This window comes from Catharus ustulatus, chromosome 16 (assembly GCF_009819885.2).
Source record: "Catharus ustulatus isolate bCatUst1 chromosome 16, bCatUst1.pri.v2, whole genome shotgun sequence".
Lineage (NCBI taxonomy): Eukaryota > Metazoa > Chordata > Aves > Passeriformes > Turdidae > Catharus > Catharus ustulatus.
The window spans coordinates 5,164,415-5,184,540 of NC_046236.1; the positions used below are offsets into that span (position 1 = coordinate 5,164,415).

Consider the following 20,126-nt stretch of genomic DNA (forward strand, 5'->3'; position numbering starts at 1 on the left):
TTTAACCTATACTAAAGCCCATTCTGGGCACTCTCATTCAGAATTAAAGTGGTTTTAATTCAAGTTAGTGTTTGAGTTAAATCTAAATTAAATTTGAATTTAAATCATTAAATCTGCGCAGGGATTTAATGCAGTTTACATAATCAATTTTAGGTTCATACCCTTCATTAATTTGGATGACTATCATCCAGTCTTTGCTTACTTAAAAATAGTTCTAATGCATTTATTAATATTATACTCCTCAAACTGGGTTATTCTTGAAGAAACAGGGAATTTGAGCTTTCTTTGAAGTTTCACAAAATGAGAATATCTTGCTGAAGAAAGTCATTTTGTTCTCACACATATTAAGGGCAGGGAGGGCTTTTAATTCCACTTAAAGAGCTTCTGTGTTGTCACAGCCAGTAAAGCAGGCACAGGGAGCAGGGCTCTTCCCTCATTAGCAGCAGGGGAGCCCAGACCTGTGCTGCACCCATGGGGACATCCCCAGCCCAAGGAGCAAACCCAGCAGTGTGCACCAGGCTGGGCAAAACAGCACATTGCCCCCTCCTGCAGCAGCCCCCAGCCCAGAATGAGGGTGTACCTGGCACTGGGGATCCACAGCACATCTGCCCCCAGCCCAGAATGAGGGTGTACCTGGGGATCCCCTCTGCCACAGTTTGGGGTGCATTCGTGTTGTGGTTTCACCCCAGCCAGCATAAAAGAACCACCCTGCCCCTCCCTGACAGCCCCAGCAGCAGGACTGGGCAGAGAAAGGGAGGAGTAAAAGTGGAAAAGCCCATGGGTTGAGGTAAGGAAGGTAAATCAAAAGCTGTGTGCGCAAGCAAAGCAAATAAGGAATTTGTTCCCCATTTCTGGGCAGGTAGATGTTCAGCCATCCCAGGAAAGCTGGGCTCTGTCTCAGGCTAGGGAGGACAAACAGCATACCCCTGAATGTCCCCCCTTCCCCTCCTCTTCCCCAGCCTCGTACACTGAGCATGATGCCATACAGTCTGGAATTATCCCTGGCCACCCTGTGTGCCCCCAAGCTGTTGTGCACCCTCAGCCTCCTCACTGGGCTGGGGTGAGAAGCAGGAATTACCTCGATGCTGTGTAAGCACTGCTCAGCAGTAACAAAAACATCTCTGCAGCATCAATTCTACTTTCAGGGCAGACCCAAAACACAGCCCCACCAGCACTGGGAAGAGAACTGACCCTACCCCATCCAAAGGCAGCCCACTGTGGGAAATGCAGCCCCTCATGCAGAGCCCCTGCTTCTCCCCCTTCTCCATGAAGTGCCAGCCATTTGTGATTAGAGTCCCACCTGTCACCAGGTTTCAGAGGAATGCAGAGTGGATTCGTTTTACAGTATCAGAACCAGCTGCTCACAAAAATAGCTTTCTGTCTCCCAAGGTCTCGTAATCATTTCAGGAGACAAGCAGAGAAGAGGATATCTCAGCTGACACCGGAGAGCACAAATGTTGACACAAATATGAATCTGAATTTTCTGACAGCAGTTGATTGTGTTGCTTTAGAAGGTTTAACAGACATGCCACTCAGCCGACAAGGCCCTGTTTAATGCTTCACTGTAAGTGTTTGTGTGATCTTTGGGGTTGTCAGTTCTGGGAATTCTTTGAGAAGCCCAGCAATCTCCCTGTGCTGCACTGTTAGAGCACCACGGTGCTTCCTTCAGAGCCTGGGCTGCTGCTAACCTGGAACCCCTGGCAGCTACCTGCAAGGGTGCTGCTAAATCTTTTCCATGCTTTCCCTGCTTTAGAGTAGCCAGTTTTCACTGACATGACATCAGCCAGGTGTGTGCAAATGCAGGTGTGTCACAGAGGATGTGCCTGTGCACAGCCCCTGGAACTTCATCTCAGGCTGCTCGTGCTACCACTAGAAATCTATTAACCTGGTCTGTGTTGCTTCTAATTTTCAGTTGATTGGGGAAATCTAGTTCCAAACAGCCCAGTCAACACTGAATGTTTCAATATAGTGGGTTTTGTCCTGCCATAAAATTTTTTTCATGAATTCACAGATAGTCCCCTCAAATTAAAATTTTGGGCAACTAGAACATTTGGCTGAAGGCTGGACTGCTCCTAGGAGAACTGAACTGCTCTGTTAATACTTGCAAGCTGCACTTGCATATTGTTTGCTTCTGGGGATCTGAAATTTCATGGGAATGCACTGAAAATTATTAAAAATTAAACTTTGTATCTGCTCTGTGTGTTCAGCATTAATGTTGTCTTTCATTGTGTTCTAATAGCGATAATTAGGTGTTGCATTACCCTTGGCTATGTCCCGTAGCACCACTGGGAGGGCTTTAATGCACAAGATAAATACTAAATACTGTATACATGAAACTAAACTTTGTTGAGATAAAGCCTCTCTTGGTTTCATTTTTATAATGCTTGCTTTTACCTTCTTCTTCCAGACCCACAAGACTCTATTAGAATTTCCCTTTATCAACTGTTTCTTATTCCTTCTATATCCAAGGTGCTGCTGATCTCAGGCCTTTCATTCTGCACCAGTGTCATCCTCACCATGGAATGAGAGGCAGACTCTCCCCACAGTAAATAAATACAGCAATATTGTAAGTACCAAACAGTGACAGCTGTGAAAGCTGATTTGGGGCCAGGCTGGGCCCTCTCTGTATGGACAAGTATCTTCTACTGCAGTCCTTGTGGTCAATAGTGCTCTTTACTGGGGACAAAAAATAGACATTTGGCTGCAAGTGATAGTAAAAATTACAACAATGTTGCTGATGATGAAAAATTTAAGAAATAGAAGGTAGGCCAATAATGATGGGTATCTGGAAATTTTCAGCATTTCTGGACACCTAGAGATTTTTTTGGCCTAACTCCTGGCTTCCAGTTCAAAATTCCTGGCTGTTACATGGCAATCTGAATTCCTCACTTGCACAGTGTCATCAGTTGCTCCACACTGAGTGACTGTTCAGTTCTTCTGCCAGGAGAGCTGGACACAGGGAAGCCAGGTAGATAGTATACAATAGATAGCAGTAGTAGAAATAGTAAATTGTTTAATGTTTAGTGAAGCTGGGAGAAATGCTCTAAGAATACTGCTGTCATACATGCCTATTTTAGAAATTTTTGCTATAATTCCTAGATGTTTTAAAATGGGCCATGTATTCCTACTTTTAGGGTTTACAGTACTCTAGACAAAACCAGGTGCAGCAGTCAGGTACAATAAGAAAGCACCCTGGAGCTCCAGGCAAGCATCCATCTGATCTGAAGGTCTTGACTACAGGGATACAGGGATACCAATCCTAACCTCCAAGCACAGAAAAATGGAGAAAGTGGTGATAAAAATAAAGCTGCAGCAATAATTGTCTGAGGTGACTTGTAAAAGTGGGTCTTCAGCGTTCAAACCCCCGTGATAAAGCACGTGGGCTGCTGGCTGCTATTTATTTAGCATTATTACTGCAGCTATTGTTGTAACATGGAAGTCTCGAGCTGAGTGACCACCTGCTGTTCCTGTTGATGCTCAATTTGCAAACAGTCAAGTACCATTTGGTTTGTGCCAGCTTGCTGCATTACTTCAGCCATAAAAGACATTGTGTAACCTAACAGCAGCTTTTTAACTAAAAATAGGTGTTCTGCTTATATCCAGTGGAAAACTGGTATTTAATGATTACAATACAATGTATTCACATCCTTTCAGCTGCTTCAAGCTGTAAGAACAGCTTTTTCAGCTGCAACAAATGGGGCAAACCTCCTTAAAGAAAAATTTAGTAACAGCAGCAAACTGAGAGACAAGACAATTGGCCAAATTTACTGCTGCCACAGCACTGCCACAGGCTGCCCGAGTGACCTTGGGCAAGCCTGCACATGTGGCTTTAGAAAGGTTAAGGATTTAAAACCCCCCCTGCAGTTACTTGCAGGCCCCAGCTCTAAGCACCTATGAAAATCAGAGCCTTTAATCTTCACCATTTGTCATTCTGATACCACAAAAAGCTAGAAGGGATCTTTTGTTTTGCCCTCAGAGAGCCAGACCAGGCCCTGCTTACAGGTCCAGTCTGAATTCCAGGGGTTTTATTTTCCTTATTATGACAGATCACCTGTCCAGAGGGAGGTCAGGAGGTGCAGTTACCTGGGAGGATGTGTGATCTCCTGTTTACAGGCAGAAGCTCTGATCTCCTGTTTACAGGCAGGAGCTGACAGGCAGAGCTCTTGGGAGCTGCTATTATATCACATTATGGCTTTGGGCAAGAGGCTTTATTTACCTCTGTCTTTCATCCAACCCACCTGCAACTCTTCCATCCCCCTGGGCTGATCCTTCATTGTTATTTATAAATGCTCCGGGCTCGCTGGAGATTGCCCATCCCAAAATGAAACCCACAGTCATTTGCAGTGAAGGTGCAGAAGAGGGGATGTGTGTCAGGGCAGGCACAAAGCTGTTCAGCAGGATCCTGTGGCCACTGCTGGGGCACAGAACGTGTTAAACTGCAGCAGCAGAGACCTTCCCTGTTCATTAGCAGCCTCATTGTGTGCTGAAAGGAAAGGCAAACTCTGCCACCATTTTGCTGATGTTTAGGATTTCATCTCCATAATAAATTACATGTGAAGGTTGCCGTGCATCCATCCCAGAGCTGAGCCCCTGGGGGACTCTCTTGCTGTTCTCCTGCAGCTGGGAATGTCCCTGCCCTGAAACAACGAGCTCAGCCTCCTGTGTCTCACAGGGCAGCTTGTGGAGAGTACAAAGGGATTGAGGGAATGTGGTCCTGCTCCCCACCTCACCCAGAGAGCTTCCTGACCTCATCACAAGTGCAAGGAACACTGTGGGGAGCTATAGGAGTGAGATACAGCACAGCACATGCAACTTTCATAAAGATTTCTTGGTTTGATGAGAAGGAAGGAGGCTGTGTGCCCAGGAAATCGGGCTGCAGCACCAAGCCTTTCCTCACAGCACCCTCGTGTGCTCTCAGCAGAAAATGCTCTGTGTCACTGGGGGGCTGCTGTGTCTTTCAGCAACGCTGTAACTTGGTGAAAAAACTAATTTAAATTAAATAGGACAGACAGCACATATTAATTAAGTATCAATTGATTCTTAAAAGAGTACTTATTGAGGGTTCTCAAGTTGGGAAGGGATAAATCTGGTTGTCATGTAATTAATTCAGAATGACACAGGCAACAAATGCATATTACGTATTTTTTCCTCTGAATATTAACTTGTAAAGAATGTTTACATATTCAATTAACATTTAACAAGATAACCTTATACCACATTAATTAGCTATCTGCTAATTAAAAATGTACCAAAATTAATATAGACATTAGACAAGTCAACTGTATAACTGCTTATGCATAAGGGGAAATCAACATGAACTATCTGGAAAAGCTCTTTGAGATAAAATATGTGAGAATCTAGACCTATTATGTCCCTTCCAATGACTCTGGAAACTAGCATCTGGTCAAAGCAAACAAGGAGTGGTGGAGTTTATTTTGCTTTATGTACATAACTAATGAAGCTCTTTCTGGCCACTCCTCATCCCAGGGCTGTTGGTCCAGGTTTTGAAAGCTTTATGAAATTAGATTGGATGTTTCTCTTTTGTTTTGGAGAATAAAAAGCCGGGGATTTTGAGAGATTTGCAAAAAGAGATAAACAACAGTAAATAAGAAGTTAAATAATGCCTTGACCCCTTGAGAAGGTCACAGCTGCACACATCTGCCCAGCCCTGTGTTCACAGTAACACACAGACTGCAGTAAACCAAATGCTCGGCCAACAATGAGTGGCTGTCACCGTGTTTTAAAAGACAGAAACAGTTCTTACCCACTGAAATAAGACATTGGATACCTGTGTTTGTGCCATTGCAATGATTTTAGCATCTGACCATGTGTTTTGGCACCTGTGAAGAATTGTAGGAGGTCATTCTCTGAGGTATCCTGCCTTGCCTTTACCAGGAATTGCAGCTAACTGGAAAATCAAGCCTGTTTCGATTCTAAAATGGGCTGTGGTATTCTGAAACATTGTAAATTGGCCTGTTTTTAAAAGAATTAACTCTGACGAGCAAAGCAGAACTGCAAAAAAAAAAATTACCTTTCTTGCTCCTAACAGACCTCCTGCTTTCAAAGGCCCACATAGCAGCAGTGCAGCTTCCAGCCAGCACACAGATGGGAATAGTTGCCTGTGTGGATATTTCAGTGTGCCAGAAACCTTTGAAAAATGTCTTAAACTCATCAGTTTAACAGTCAGCTGCACAGGGTTTATTTCTGGGTGTGTATCTGCACACATGCATGTGTACTGACACACATGTGATCTTTTGGCATGGTCACCCTTTCCAGACTGTAGCACTGATTAAAGTGCTTTGAGATACAACTGGTCTATTTTAATGCAATTGTTGAGTCATTTGCATTTAAACATTCCCATATTCGGTTTTCATCTGAGTTTAATCATAATATGGATATAATTTAATCCCTTTTGTAATAATTTTAAGACCTGTGTAGTTCAAAACCTGATAAATTATAACAGAAGTGAAGAAAAGCAAATGCAAAGCAAAGGGAGAATTAGGATTTTATAAGGAAAGAACAAGAACAATTAAACACAGGCATAACAGTGAAAGGGAGTGGGGAAAGGTGTCACAGAAAGAGAAAGCAACCAGGATGAGAACAGGACAGGAGGTGGAAGATGTGTGCAAAAATAATGGGAAAAGCTGGAAATAGAAAGTGATTCTGCAGAGTTTGAGTGATCAGCAGAAAGACAAGGAGGACATGGGAGGGAAAGACAGATGTCATGTTCCTGTAATGGAACTGACTGTGCTAATACCCCTGTGAAGCCTCTCAGCACGCCCCTTGTAAATGAGATGTTTTCAGAAGCCTGAGAAGGTTCAGACAGAGCTGACAGCCTCTGAATATAGTCTGTACTTCTGGGTATATCTGTACTTCTGGGTATATCTGTACTTCTGGGTATAGTCTGTGGGCCCTTTCTGCTGCTTGCTGCTCCCCAAATCTTACAGGAAAGCAGAGCCCTCCTCAAAAGCCTTTCCTGAGCTATAGGGACCTGGAAGAAATCTGAGGATTCCAAGCACACATGCACTGCTGGAGAAGCCTCTCAGCCATTCCACTGCCATATTTTCAGCTGTGTTAATAAGCCAGTGACCAGCTCAGTTCCAGCTCAATGAAATCCAAGCAGCTGGGTTAAACAGCAGTGTCAGGCTGAGAAATGCAACCAGATGTTGGAGAGTTAGAGAGCAGTGCTGAGCCCAGAGAGTGAACAAAGGCTGCTAGTCAGGAGCGCTGAAAAGGAGGAGATTAATGCTGGCTCTTGGAAGGACTGGACTAACAGAAGCATCATTCTCCAGGAAAGGGAGGGACCCAGGCTTAGCTGGGGTTAGAGCAGCACCAACATTTCTGCAGGGCCAAGCATCATGCTTGTTTTCCAACAGCAGAGCAGAATTACTTGAACATGAGGAGCTAAACCACAAACTGAAATTAGAAACAGACCCCAGCTGAAGCCATGGCAGTACAGTAAGTGTAAGGAGGAAGCAAAAGCTCAGTGATTCCACACAACAGACAGAAGTGCTTTCATAAAAGGTGAAGGCATGATTTGGAAAATCCCATCCTGGAGGCAGTTAGTGGAAAGGACATCCTTTTTAAGATTCCTCTGTGGTTTATGTGGCTGAGATGAATATGACAGTGGGCATGCTAGACCTCTAGCCAGAAGAAAACAATTTTTCACTTCTCTAATTGAGGAAGAGGAAAATACACAAAGTAGGCTTTGGCCTCTCCCTTAAGAAGCTGTTAAATCCTGAATTTACATTTGTAAGTATTACATATATTGTATCAATGATATTGATATTATTAAATCAATGCAGTCTGTGACTGTTATCTAGGACAGCTATGTAGGATGAGATTCTAGAGCTCAAAACTCCAAGAGCAAAATCATTTTTATTGAGAAGAAAGATGCAGATAAATAGCTTAATCTGAGGTCTCTTCAGGCCTTAGAAGGTTTTACCATTTTCTTGCAAGACCAGTTTTGTCCTCCACCAAACTCACTGCAAAATTCAGCTTTTATCTGAGTGGCAGCCTTCTCATGGGCCTTACAAAGCATGCAGTAGTTCAGTGGTCAGTAATGTAGGAATTAATCTAGCAGATTTTGCCTTTCTAAAAGGATGCTTCACAACCATGGAAATCAATTCTCCTTTGTGGGCTTAAGCACCTGTGTGGAAAACAGCAAGGAGGCAGCAGGCATCTACATGGCTGAATTCTGTTCCTAGGAGAGAAATATTGGTTTACATGTGAAAGGAACTATCCTGTAACTGGGCATGGATATTGCAGTGGGGAAGCTTTTGGAGGGCTGCTAAAAGTTATGTTACAAATGAGCCTAATCTGAGAATTGTGATCATCTCAAAAAACTTCAGTGTTCTTTACAGCCTCTGAATTAAATGATTTCTATTTTCCTTGGAGTGTTCTTGTTCTGTGTATTTTGCTGTGAAACATGATCCTGGGATTTTTGGGTGTGTTATTATTCCAATAATTTCAGGCAGTGAACTGAAGTAACAAGATCATTTACTAGTCTTTTTTTTGTCTTAACACATGCTGCTTATTTGAGTTTTTTGTGGTCTCTCTGGATTGCCACTTCCCCCATCTGAAGAAAAGAAATAATGATAGCTACTAACAGATGAGTCATCAAGAATAGTTATGCTCATGTTTGTAAAATTCTTTACAGACACTGAGTGTCTTGGCTTATAAAACCCTTTCCTATTATTAGATGTTCTGCTATTCTTTTTTCCAGAAATATACATGAACATTTTAAGACAAAGAGGGTGAGCTGCTACTCATTTTTAAAACCTAATGTATGTACATAATCTGCTAGATTCCTCACTTCTCAGCTGATCTATCCACTTTTTTATACTCCTACCAATCCCAAAAATGGCACAATGAGGGATTTTCAATTGTATCTTTACTCGGGGGGAAATTTTAAATGAGAATGTCCCTGGAAACAAGGGGGCAAGAAGTAGAGTGGAAAGACAGACAAATAATAACATTTTCAGTCCTAACACACCAGCAGTTGTTACCTATCAGGTGTTTTTTAAACGTGGACGAGCTGGGAGGAGCAGGCTGCTGGGGATTTTGAACGTGTTATTACTGCTTTTATGCAAAACTGTGTAAACAGAAGCAATCTCAGATTTCAGGTTAAATTATGTGTATCCCAGTGTTTTCCCCCAGAACTTGCAGTAGGTGTGTAGTCTCTTCCACCTCACCACAGAGCAGCAGGACTCCAGTTTGGAGGCACAATAACTGTGCTCCCAGCGGGGACAACAGTTATTTGTTATTTATTGTCACAGACAGTGGCATCACCACGGGGATTTGAGGACATTTAGCACAACACAGGCACTCCAAAGCTGAGTGAAGATTCCCTTCTGCAAACTCCTCTTCCCCCCTCAGCTCTGCCTGGAGCACTGAAACTTTCAGGCGTTTCCTGATCCGTGGGTGCTGACACCTGTTCCAGGGGAGCAGCAATTCCAGAGAGCTGTCACCTGCAGCTGCCATCTCCCCTCCCAGGCTCCTGAGGGCCCTGTCACCCTCCATCACAGCTTCCTCTCTGATGGAAACCACGGCTGAGGAACCAGACAGATTCCACACTTGCCCACAGCAGAATTCTTTCACTTTATTCCCTAGGAAAGGGATGGGGGAAAAGTGGGGAGACAAGGGTGAAAATGCAGATATGCTACAAGAGACAGCTACACTGAAGCAAGGGAGCATGAATAACTCTCCTGTTGGATTTTCTTCCTCATTAATTCCTTTCTCCATGTGGAGTTCAGGTATTCTCACACTCCAGGCAAGAATTGTGGTCTCATAAAGGTTGGGATGAGTTAAATACTTGACTTTGGATGACTGAGAAATGGATTTTCATTCAAGGACCTCCAAACCTGCATATGCCAGTTCCATTCAGGCCAACATCAGCAAAACTCTGATTTCCCTTCATGGAGCCTGAATTCCCATTTATTCATCAGGTTTTCAGGTGCTCATCTTACATTAAAATTTTCTTCTATTTAAGTATCTCCATGGGAACAAAAACAAAGGCCAGAAGCCAGTGTTAGGACAGTGCTGGCCAGACTCTTCCATACACATCCAATACATTAAATATTTGGCAAATACAACTGTGCTGGTGATGTTAAACCTCTTTGTGGAATCTAGGCATCAATAATAATTCATTACTTCTAAATTAGGACTTAATCTAATGTACAGATTTTGGGACAGTTACATGCCTCTAAGAAGATAAGATTTTGTAGAGACAAGGGTCAGTGAGATAAAGAATTCCCTCAAATTTTGCAGAGTGGCACTTGGACTGGCTAGAAGTGACATTAATCATTTTTCAGGTTGACCGTTTTGGCATCACAACTCAAATGTTTTACTTTGATCAGACCCAGCATTCAATGAAGGACTCTGCAGACACAGCAAACTTCACCCAGCTGCTATTCAAAATAATGTTCAGCCCAGGTGTGCTCAGGATTCAGACCTCAGCCCCACACAATGATTTCTGCTGGCAGTTCAGTGCTGTTTTCAGGGTCTAACCTTACAGCAGCAAAAGCTAAGGCAGAGTGATACCTTCCTCTGAATGTCACCCTAAACCATTTTTTCCTGCTGTTACATTAAAAAAAAAAAATTTAAAGAGGCACATTCTGGAGAACAGTTTGCCTAATTTAACAAAAACTGTAAGAAAATGCCCCCACCCCAGGATTATGTGAATTGGCTGAAACTACACCGTGCTTGTGAGTGACTTGGTAAGGCTCCTGTTACCTTCAGTGGCCTTTGGATCTGATGCTAAGTGAGGCAGCATAAATAGATCAGTATTTGGAGGAAGGTTTAACTGTGCACCATCAATTTCATAGCACCTTTAAGCCAATATTTACAATAGCTAGCATCAAGTGATTCACTACTTAAAAGGCTCCCAAACACACTATTGACAAACCTGCAATTTGCCTTCCATTTCCAAACTCTGGATGGGTGTTTTTGGCACCCCTCCCCCGTCTTTTCTTTTTAAATATATATTGACACTTAACTTTTTCAGCACAGGATGTATATTGACGGAGCCATCAAGACAGCAGACACATTAAACATAGAACAACAAGAAAATAAATAATATAAAGCTGGACTGATAAGCATGCATGCTGAAGAGCTTTAGGTAACTGGGTCTGCGGAGAGACCCTCAAGCTTCCATTTGGGCTTATGTAGCAAACAAAACAAAAATAAACCTTGCAATTATACAGACAACAACAATTGATGGTGTCAGGTAAAGACCAGACTTGGCTTCTCTGGCTCCAGCCATCCAGGAGGTTGTTACACAGAACTTGAAGCTGTTCAGAGCTGCCTTGCTAAAAACTTCACCAGCAAACCCTCTGCAAAGATTCTTGTCCTGTAAAATCAGGTATAACTGGTTTAAATGCTAATTGTGAGCTCAGCCAGTGGACAAGGCAAAGCACAGCTCTTCCCTTGCCCAGGCTGGACCTGCAGTCAGTCAGGCTCAGGAGCCAGAGGGCAGCAGGACTTTATTATGCAGCATCTGTGGCTCCCCAAAGCCCCACTTTCTCTGCCAAGGCTTTTGCCTGAGAGGAGGATCTGGCCCCTGTTTTTTGTCAGATTTCTTTCATCTGTTATTTGTGGGAAAGAGAGCAGCTGCAGGTCAGGAGCAGGGATCACCCTGCAGGAGAGCAGCACATCTGACAGGACACCTCCCTGGGCAGCACAGGGGAGACACCACAGCAGGACAAAAAATGAAGGCAAAGGTAAAGCTATTTTCTCATGATGCCTGAAGAAGGACAGACATTTCCAATCCTCTGCCTTCAGTTCTGGACTTTGATTCACTCCTGTGTCTTTTCAGTCCTTCGCTCAGCTCGGCAATCTTGAGGCAAGCGTTTTGATTGCCAAGCCGTGTGCGCTTTCTGCTTTATAGATCATCCCTGTCTCAGCAGGATGCAGTGTTACAGCCCAGCCATTTGCTTCAGGAAAGGGTTTCCTTCCCTCTGGCAGTATGATCTCCTCTCATGTTTGTGGATCCGGGCTTATGAAATAAACATTGGTTTCGTAACCTCAGAAACAAAACTCCTTGTTCTTGGTGCTGCATGAGGAATTCTGGCCTGATTTTAGGCATCTCAAAGGATTAAGATTATGGCTGAAGGTTGCAGGATATTTTCTTCATTTCTGTGACACAGGATCTACAGGTTGAGCATGCAGAGGCTCAGCTTCTTCATAAAGCCAGAGAGCTGCAGGTACTTCTGTGTCAGTGCAGGCATTCCCAGGATGGGAATTACCAGGGCTCAACATCACAAAGTTGGCATCTGAGTCCTACTACCTTTAGTGTGGCCCTAGGGAAGGAGAGCAGAGTGCTTTTCTCAGATTTTATCTCTTCTGCAGATTGGAGATGCGGGAAAGCATCTGTGAAATAACTGTAATCATCACAAATCAGGGCAGCAATACCAGGAAAACACGGTGGCATGGGAGTCATCCTGCACCACACAAACCTGGCAGGAGCACAGCTACTCCACAATGCAACGTGTCCCTCAGCTGGGTGGCTGGAGCTGGAGGAAGATGAGCAAACCTGGCTTGAGAATGTACACATAGCACCACGGTGTCACCTGCAGGTGAGGTGTGGCTTCCTCCTTGTCATGCCAGGCCCATGGATGAACTGCCCCGCCAGCACAGCCCAGCCAGGCTGCAGCAAGATCTGGTCAGTGCAGCACTCCCTGCTGGGTTGGAAACACAGTAGGAAGACCCAGGGATGGGGAACTATTGTTTTTACAGTGTTGAGTGCTACAGAAGGTCTGTACTCGATAAATAATTTTTAGACAATGTGGGAATTGCTGAAAACTTGGGAAAAAGTCGTGAAGAACTGGAAATATGTCTGTACTTTCAGTGGCAGGCACTGGAAGGGGGTGCTCAGTGTTACACAGCTTAGTGACCCGACATAGCTGATGACAAGGCTTTCTTGGAGTGTTGTGCTTCTAGAAAAACACCTTTCAACCTTCTGGCTCTACAGTTATGCCAAACTTGCAAGCTCTTTATTGCTAAAATCACAACATAACACTCCAAAATCCCCTTTTCCTGCAAGGCAGAAATGCTGCAAACCTAAGAAGAACATGATGTTGCTCTTGCAGTTATATCTGAGCACCCACAGTAACAGGGCATTGCTGCAGCACTTGGGCATCAAGAGGTTCTGTGCCCTGTCACATCAGGGCCTGTGGAGAACTGGCAATTCCCACAGGATCTGCAATCCCTGGCTAATGACCACTCTCTTTTTATACCTTTAAGGGAAGAAAGGATGGATGGGCTTTCTCTGCGCAGGCAAAGGAAAAAGGGAAAGAGTAACATGTATGGATGGCCTCTGGTCTGGGGGTAAAAACTCCCCCTTGGCTTCATCCCTTGGCTTGCAGCATATTTTGTTCCCTTGACTGGAAAGGCAAACTCTGTCCCAGTGCTGCAGCCTGCTCCCAGGAGCGAGGATCCCTGGATCTCTAGTGTGGAACAACAGTGACGTGCAGTGGCTGCTGGGGCAAAGCACAGGGCTGGAAATCATCACTGCGGCTGCTCCTCTGCGGAAAATCACATTCACAGCACAGCTCCCAGGGAGCTGGGCTCCCCATGCCCTGATAGCTGCTCACAAATGAGTTTGGTGAAATGCCAAGTTATGATTATGTGTGTTGAAAACCCCATTTCAAGCACTAATTTATACTGTATGCTTCTCTCTCATGTAACAGGGCTATTTAGAGGGTAATCACGTTTTAACCTAATTTCCAAATTAGTGGAAAATATTTGTATTGACTTGCAGTGTATGTATGGGTCACAGCTGACAGTGCAAGCTCAAGTCTCTGCATAGAATGAAAGAAAATCTGATGAAAATTATTCAATCTCTAAATTACCTATTTGGGGGTAGTAAAGTCATTTATTCAGCTTGAGGCAGCTGAGTAGGAACACTGCCATTAGAGGTGGTGAAGCACAGAAACTGATTCTGTTAGTCCTGTGTCAAAAAGATAGTAGCTAAGTAAGATTTTTGGGTTGCACTTGTCATTTTGGAGAGACATGCAGCTTTCTAAGAGTCTTTAGTGTTTTAATGCTTATGTCACCCAGATTCCAAAGGAATCTGCAGTTACAAGGGGATTTGCTGTGTGAGAGGTTTGCTCTCTGTGGGTTATTTTCTGGACTCCTTGGGCCACTGCTCCCCCAGGCCAACCCAAGGACAGGGTTAATCACAGGCTGAGCTGGTCTTTGAAAAGACTAAGGCTTTCCTGTATCCAATTCAATTCTCTTTCCAAATGGGTGAGTAAACGGTTCATCAGGCTTTTGGAGATAGAATGGCAGAGGCAGCTGTAGAAGGAGTGGGTGTGGGAGTTACTACTCCAATAAAGAATGTAGAATTGCTCAGGGAAGGATTGATGAGCTCTGGCTGATGTGTAGGAAGAGGCTCTTGAAGTTAGAGAGGGCAGTTTGAATTATAAGACAAATAGCCCAGTTGTTATGGTGACAGAGGGTCCCCATGCACTGCTATCATTGCCAAGGAGGAGTGAAAGGACTTTCTGGTGAACAGGAAAGCAGGAAAGTGAGCCCCACAGATTCTGAAGGACAGATCTGTGTCCAGGAGAGGCTTGGAAGCAGGAGAGTGGTTTTTCTAGTGGATAGCTGTATGGGAAGTGGACTTTTTTCTCATTTACATTGCTGATGTTCCTGCCTACCCACACAGAGACCCCTGAGGGGGAATAAAAAATCCTGTTTTCAGGGAAACCAGCCCAGCAGAGCTCTCTGCACAGACTCACAGTCCTGTGTCTCTGCACAGTAATGTGACAAGCAAGGTGTCACTAAAGTAGGACCCTAAAGACACTGCACTGTCCTCTTGTTGTTAGTCAGCCCATCCAGCAGTGGTGTGGATCAGCTGGATTAGTAACAGCACCTTCCACTGGCAGGTTCATCCATGGCAAGGCACAGCAGTCAGGCAGAACAGTTCTCCTAGGATGTGATCACCAGTGGAGTTCCCTCCACAGCTGTTTGCAGCTGTAATTGCAGTGATGCCTCAGGACAGCCAGACACAGCTGCAGCAAACTCTCCTGCTCAAAGGGACTCCAGTGGCTCTGGGGATGCATGTGGGCAGGGGATGGATGACTGAAGGAAAAACCTGCCACCAGGTCAGCAAAATGAAACTCACAGCAGCAAAAGCTGTCACTTGGGTGTTTGCAAACGTTCCAGTAGGAGCTTGAACAATGAACAGCTGAGTTTCAATCAAAAAAGCAACATTGGGAATGTCGTGATTTCCAGAGGCTGAGGAAGCACCCATTTCTTTCTTCTTTTGTTTTCATTAAATATTGCATGGTTCTTGAGTTCTGAAAAATAAATGTTTACCCTTTTTCACTGCACACTGTATTAAATAGATATCTTATATGTCTGATCACTGGAAGAAACAGACCTGGGCTTCTCAGTAACTTACGCAGAACTTCCCCATTTTGTGAGATTTTGCCTTGGAAATAATCAAGGTCTTGTCATCCATGAATTTTGCCACAGATAAGGAGACACAGCTGCCAAGTCTTCTGGCTACAGCTGTTGCCATGCCTGGAAGGTACAATTCATAAGAACAGAAAGACAGACAACTCAAAAGGCTTGTTATTGCGAGTACTAAAAAGTTTGTTCCATCTCTGGATGTTGCTTGACAATTGTAAAATTCTTTTTCATAGTGGGTGTTTTTGTTTGGCTTTTTGGTGGGGTATTTTTGCATAATTAAATGTTTCACTGTGTAATACTAGTCAAGTGGGAACTGTGGCAATAAAGGGTTTATGATGCCAAAGGATTTTCACAGCACTGATGCAGTCAGTTCCAAAAGGCTGTGAAAATAGAGACTCCTCCACAGTGTAATTTAGTTCAGCCTCTCTGTATGCTACAGGCATTACATAGAACATTAGCTTATAAATATTTGAGAAGGCCAGGTTGGATGGAGAAATATGTTGGCCCCATCAGCAGCCAGATGTGTTGTCCAGAAGCAAAAGCCATTAGCAAATGCTCTTCAGCTATTGGCACAGAGATTCCTTTCAACACCTAGGGAGCATTACACTGAGAGGATCCCAGCCTTCCATGACTAGTGTTTGCTTTGTCCTTGGCTAAATGAAAATAGTAAATAATGAGCCAAAAGCTCTGCAGGGAGCTGCCTCACATCCCTTCAGCCCCAACCAAGGTGTCTTTCAGCTGTCTTTGAAATGAGGAAACAAGCACCAGTACTAAAGTGCTAGTTTATAATACTTCACTGCTCATCAGCTCTGGTCTGCTTCCAATGAAATATTAAACAAAATAGCTTAAACCATGGTGTGAACAGGACGAGGCTGGAGAGTGCTGTGCTGAATAAATGCATTTTAACATCCAAGAGTGATGGGAAGTGGTTTGGGAGCATAAATACATTTGATTGTGACAGCTTGGCTGATAAGCAGTAACTCATTAACTGGTGAGAACTTGCCTTCCTAAAGTCCCATATCCCTTTCTTTCTGGCAGTTTTACAAGTACTAACTTTAGTGCCTTGCTCTCGATGTTGATAAACCTGAAAGATTCCTGTAGGATCACAAGGATGGGTTTCCTTTGCCTTGGTCACACAGAACAAGAGATTTCAATCTGTCAGGGCCACCTCAGTTACAGTGGGGTATGGCATTGCTTCCCTCTTCCTTTCCCTCTAATACCTGCAGATTCTGAACCAACTGCTGCTCAGCTGCCTGGAGACTACAGTCCAAGGATGAAGGAATTATCTCCAAAAGGCTAGTGAGTCAGTGCTACACTACAGCTAAGAATATTTTTTTTCAGGAGATGCTCTACCCTAGTCATTGGACTTGGGAGGATTACAGCTGTGCAGAGATATATTCATAGCTCTGGAGTAGATAATGCTGCCACAGTTACTAGGAATGGAAGACTGAATCTCATAAATGTGAGAGCTTGCATTTGGTCTCTCCTGATTTGTCAGTTGTTGCATAGTTTCAAAATTCAGTAATGTTGGGGTGTTGCTCAGATCACACTGGGAGCACAACTTCCTGACTTTCTTTAAAAAAAAATATATGGAGAAAGGGTAAAAATTAAGAGCCACAATAAAATGTAGCACATTCTTTCCTCCAGAACTTCTCTCAGATTGTCTGGACCAATCCTGAAGTCAGGTCCAATTGTTCAATTCTTAGATAGTTTGTCATATCACGGAAATAAGCTATGATATAAAGCTTTTTTTTGCTTTTTTTTTTATTGTTTGCATCCTCAGATATTCGATGTGATTAGCTACAGCTAATCATTTAACCATTTATGCCACAAATGCATTAAAAAACTGTGCTGATTGATCTAAATCAAAATATAACCATCATTGAAACAGCTGTATCGCCTAAGAACAGCAGCACAAATACCTTTAAGAATGTTTTGTGTTTATTTTGTTTTAAAAAGATGATGATTAACAGCACATTTTCCACATCTGACATTTTAACCCCAGATGGCCAGCAGCTCAGAGGTGTTGCTGACTGGGGCTCAGCAGCTCCTAGATGAGAATCTCTCATGCTGTGTTTAAAATACAGGAGCAAGGCTGTAATGAGCATGACAGTCTCCCTTGCTCTTCAAACCATACAATAATTAGTACAGAATCACAGAATAGTTTAGGCTGGAAAAGACCTTTAAGATCATGAAAGACCTTTAAGATCAGTTCCTTTCCCAGCCCTGTGGTGGCTGTGTGCAAGTGCTGCAGGCACACAATGAAAGCTCTTCCTAAACAGAGCCAAATTCTCAGTGCAGCCATGAGATGTCAGCACAGACCGCTGGTTCTGTGCAAAGCTTTCCAGAGAGAAAAGGTCTCAGTGAGAGTACTCAGGGTGATTAGTGCCAGCACAAACGGGGATGTGACCCCCAGGATAAACCGTGAGCTTCCAAAATTGGGTGTTACAGAGATACAGCTGCTGAATCCAAAAAGGGAGGGCAAAGTTTGAGGGCCTCATTAGGGTTAAAGCTGATGTGTAAAACAGAGAAAGCTACTGCAGTAAAACAGCACTGTAATGCTTTAGTAACAGGAAAAAGATGCAATTTTTGCAACTTAACTAGAACAGCAATCCACTAATTAGAGACCCATAACCTAAACCAGGGATAGCTAAAACTCCAGGCAGATCCTGGCCTTCAAAGCAGTTTTACCTGGCCTTTCAGAACACCTGACCAGGTTTCTATGAGCTCATTGTTTCTGGACTAACAACTGTGCCCACTTAGATGCACTGGGGAAACTCTCTTGAGCATGGTTATATCAACTCTGCAGACAGTTTGACTCTCTAACACAAAGCCCAAGCATTTATTCTAACCTTTTTTAGTCCTGAGATGGGGCAATTAAGTCTGTTAGTATGGAAATTACAGTTAGGAGGCCAGGGGACATGGGGGTTTGTTATTGATGTATCTTGGCTAACTAGGCACTGCTTCACTGCAAGGAATTTATGAAAGGAACCAGAAAAAAGGACACCTTGATTGATGAAGCAGGCTCAGATTTATTCAGATTTTGTTTTTTCCTATTTTAAATAGTTGAGACTATTGAATTTCATTTGCAAAACAGTGCAAACAAGTGATAAAATTGTTTGGTCTCCAACCTGGAATGCTTCTCCCTTTGGAAGAAGGATACTGTGAACCACCTGTGTCTGCGCAGTCAATCAAGTTGTGTTGGTTTTGGTGGCAAGGTTTTGGTGGTGGGGGCTGCAGGGTGGTTTCAGTGAGAAGCTGCCAGAAGCTCCCCATGCCCACCAGAGCCAAGGCCAGTGGCTCCAGCAGAGATCCAGCACTGGCCAAGGCCAAGCCCAGCAGAGCCAAGGCTGAGCCCAGCAGGGCCGGGGCTGCTCCTCTGGCATGGCAGGTTCAGGGCTGGGACAGAGCAGCAAGGACAAATTGCAGCCTGAGAGAGCAGTGAGAGCTGAGAGGAGCAGCTGTGCAGAGCCCAGGGCGGGGCAGGAGCTGCCCCAGGGGCTGGAGCTGAGGTTCCCTTGCTGTGCCCTGCAGCCCTTGGAGCTGCTCTGGGGTGCAGAGATCACCTGGAGCTCTGGAGGAGCCCACACTGGAGCAGGTGCCTGCCCAAAGGGGCTGAGATCTCCTGGGACACCCGAGCTGGAGCAGGCTCCTGGCAGGACCCAGAGAGCAGCCCAGGCTGAGCAGGGTCACTGGCAGGGCTTGAGACCCAGCAGGGACCCCACGCTGGAGCAGCTGCTCCTGGAGGACTGCAGCCCATGGAAGAACTCACATTGGAGAAGTTCCTGGGAGACTGTGTCCTTTGGACATGCTGGAGCAGGGGAGAGTGTGAGCAGTCCACTCCCTGAGGAGGAAGGTGCTTCACAAACAATGCGTGATGACCAGACTGAACTCCCATTCTTTGTCCCACTGTGCCATTCAGGAGGCAGGAGGTAGAGAATTGCATAAAGTTAAGCCTGGAAAGAAGGGAGGGGTGGGGAGAAGGTGTTTTTAAGATGTGGGTTTTTTTCTCATTCTCCTTCCCTGATTGCTAATAAATTAATTTCCTCAAGTTGAGTTTGTTTTGCCCGTGACAGTAATAGGTGAGTGACCTCCCCTCGCCCTTATCTTGTCCCAAACTCAGTAGATTTTCTGTCCCCTGTCCAGCTGGGGAGGGTGTGATAGAGTGACTTTGACAGGCACCTGGCACCCCCACAGGACCAGAGGATCAGTGATAACAAATGCCTGGGGCTCCTTTAGCCGAAGCTGTGTCCAAAGCAGTGCTGTCCCCCGGGCCAGCAGAGGTGGGGACACAGACACTGCTCTGCAGGAGCCCGGGGACAGCACAGACACACACTGAATCCTTGAGGTTTCCTGTCTGCATGACATCCATTATCATGTATATCTCCACATTTTTCACACTCAGAGATTCTCCTGACCTCCCCTATTCTCTGCCACCCCTCAAGGAAGCCCTTGAAGGAGTGCCCGGTGTTGGAGAGCTGTGTGCACTCTGCCCCCTCACACGGTGATGCTCTGCTCTGCACATCTGTTTTTCTTCACTTCTGTTGTGGCAAATTACCAATGAGTTTGCAATCCACCAGAAAGTAATGGGAGCAGTCTCTGTCCTCATCACAATAAAGTATTTTGGGGAAAACACAGCAAAGAACATGGTATTAAATAAACATTAATTTCAGTAAGAGGAAGAAGCTGATAAGGTCATTTGTTTCAAA

At 44.5% G+C, this 20,126-nt stretch overlaps 1 long non-coding RNA gene across 1 annotated transcript; it reads left to right on the forward strand.

Moving 5' to 3' along the window:
* Positions 1–639: 639 nt before the first annotated feature.
* LOC117003654 lies at positions 640–13,294 on the forward strand. Its single transcript, XR_004419527.1, has 3 exons — positions 640–1,564; positions 2,470–2,566; positions 12,349–13,294. It is a non-coding gene; the product is annotated as an uncharacterized LOC117003654 (long non-coding RNA).
* Positions 13,295–20,126: the final 6,832 nt, after the last annotated feature.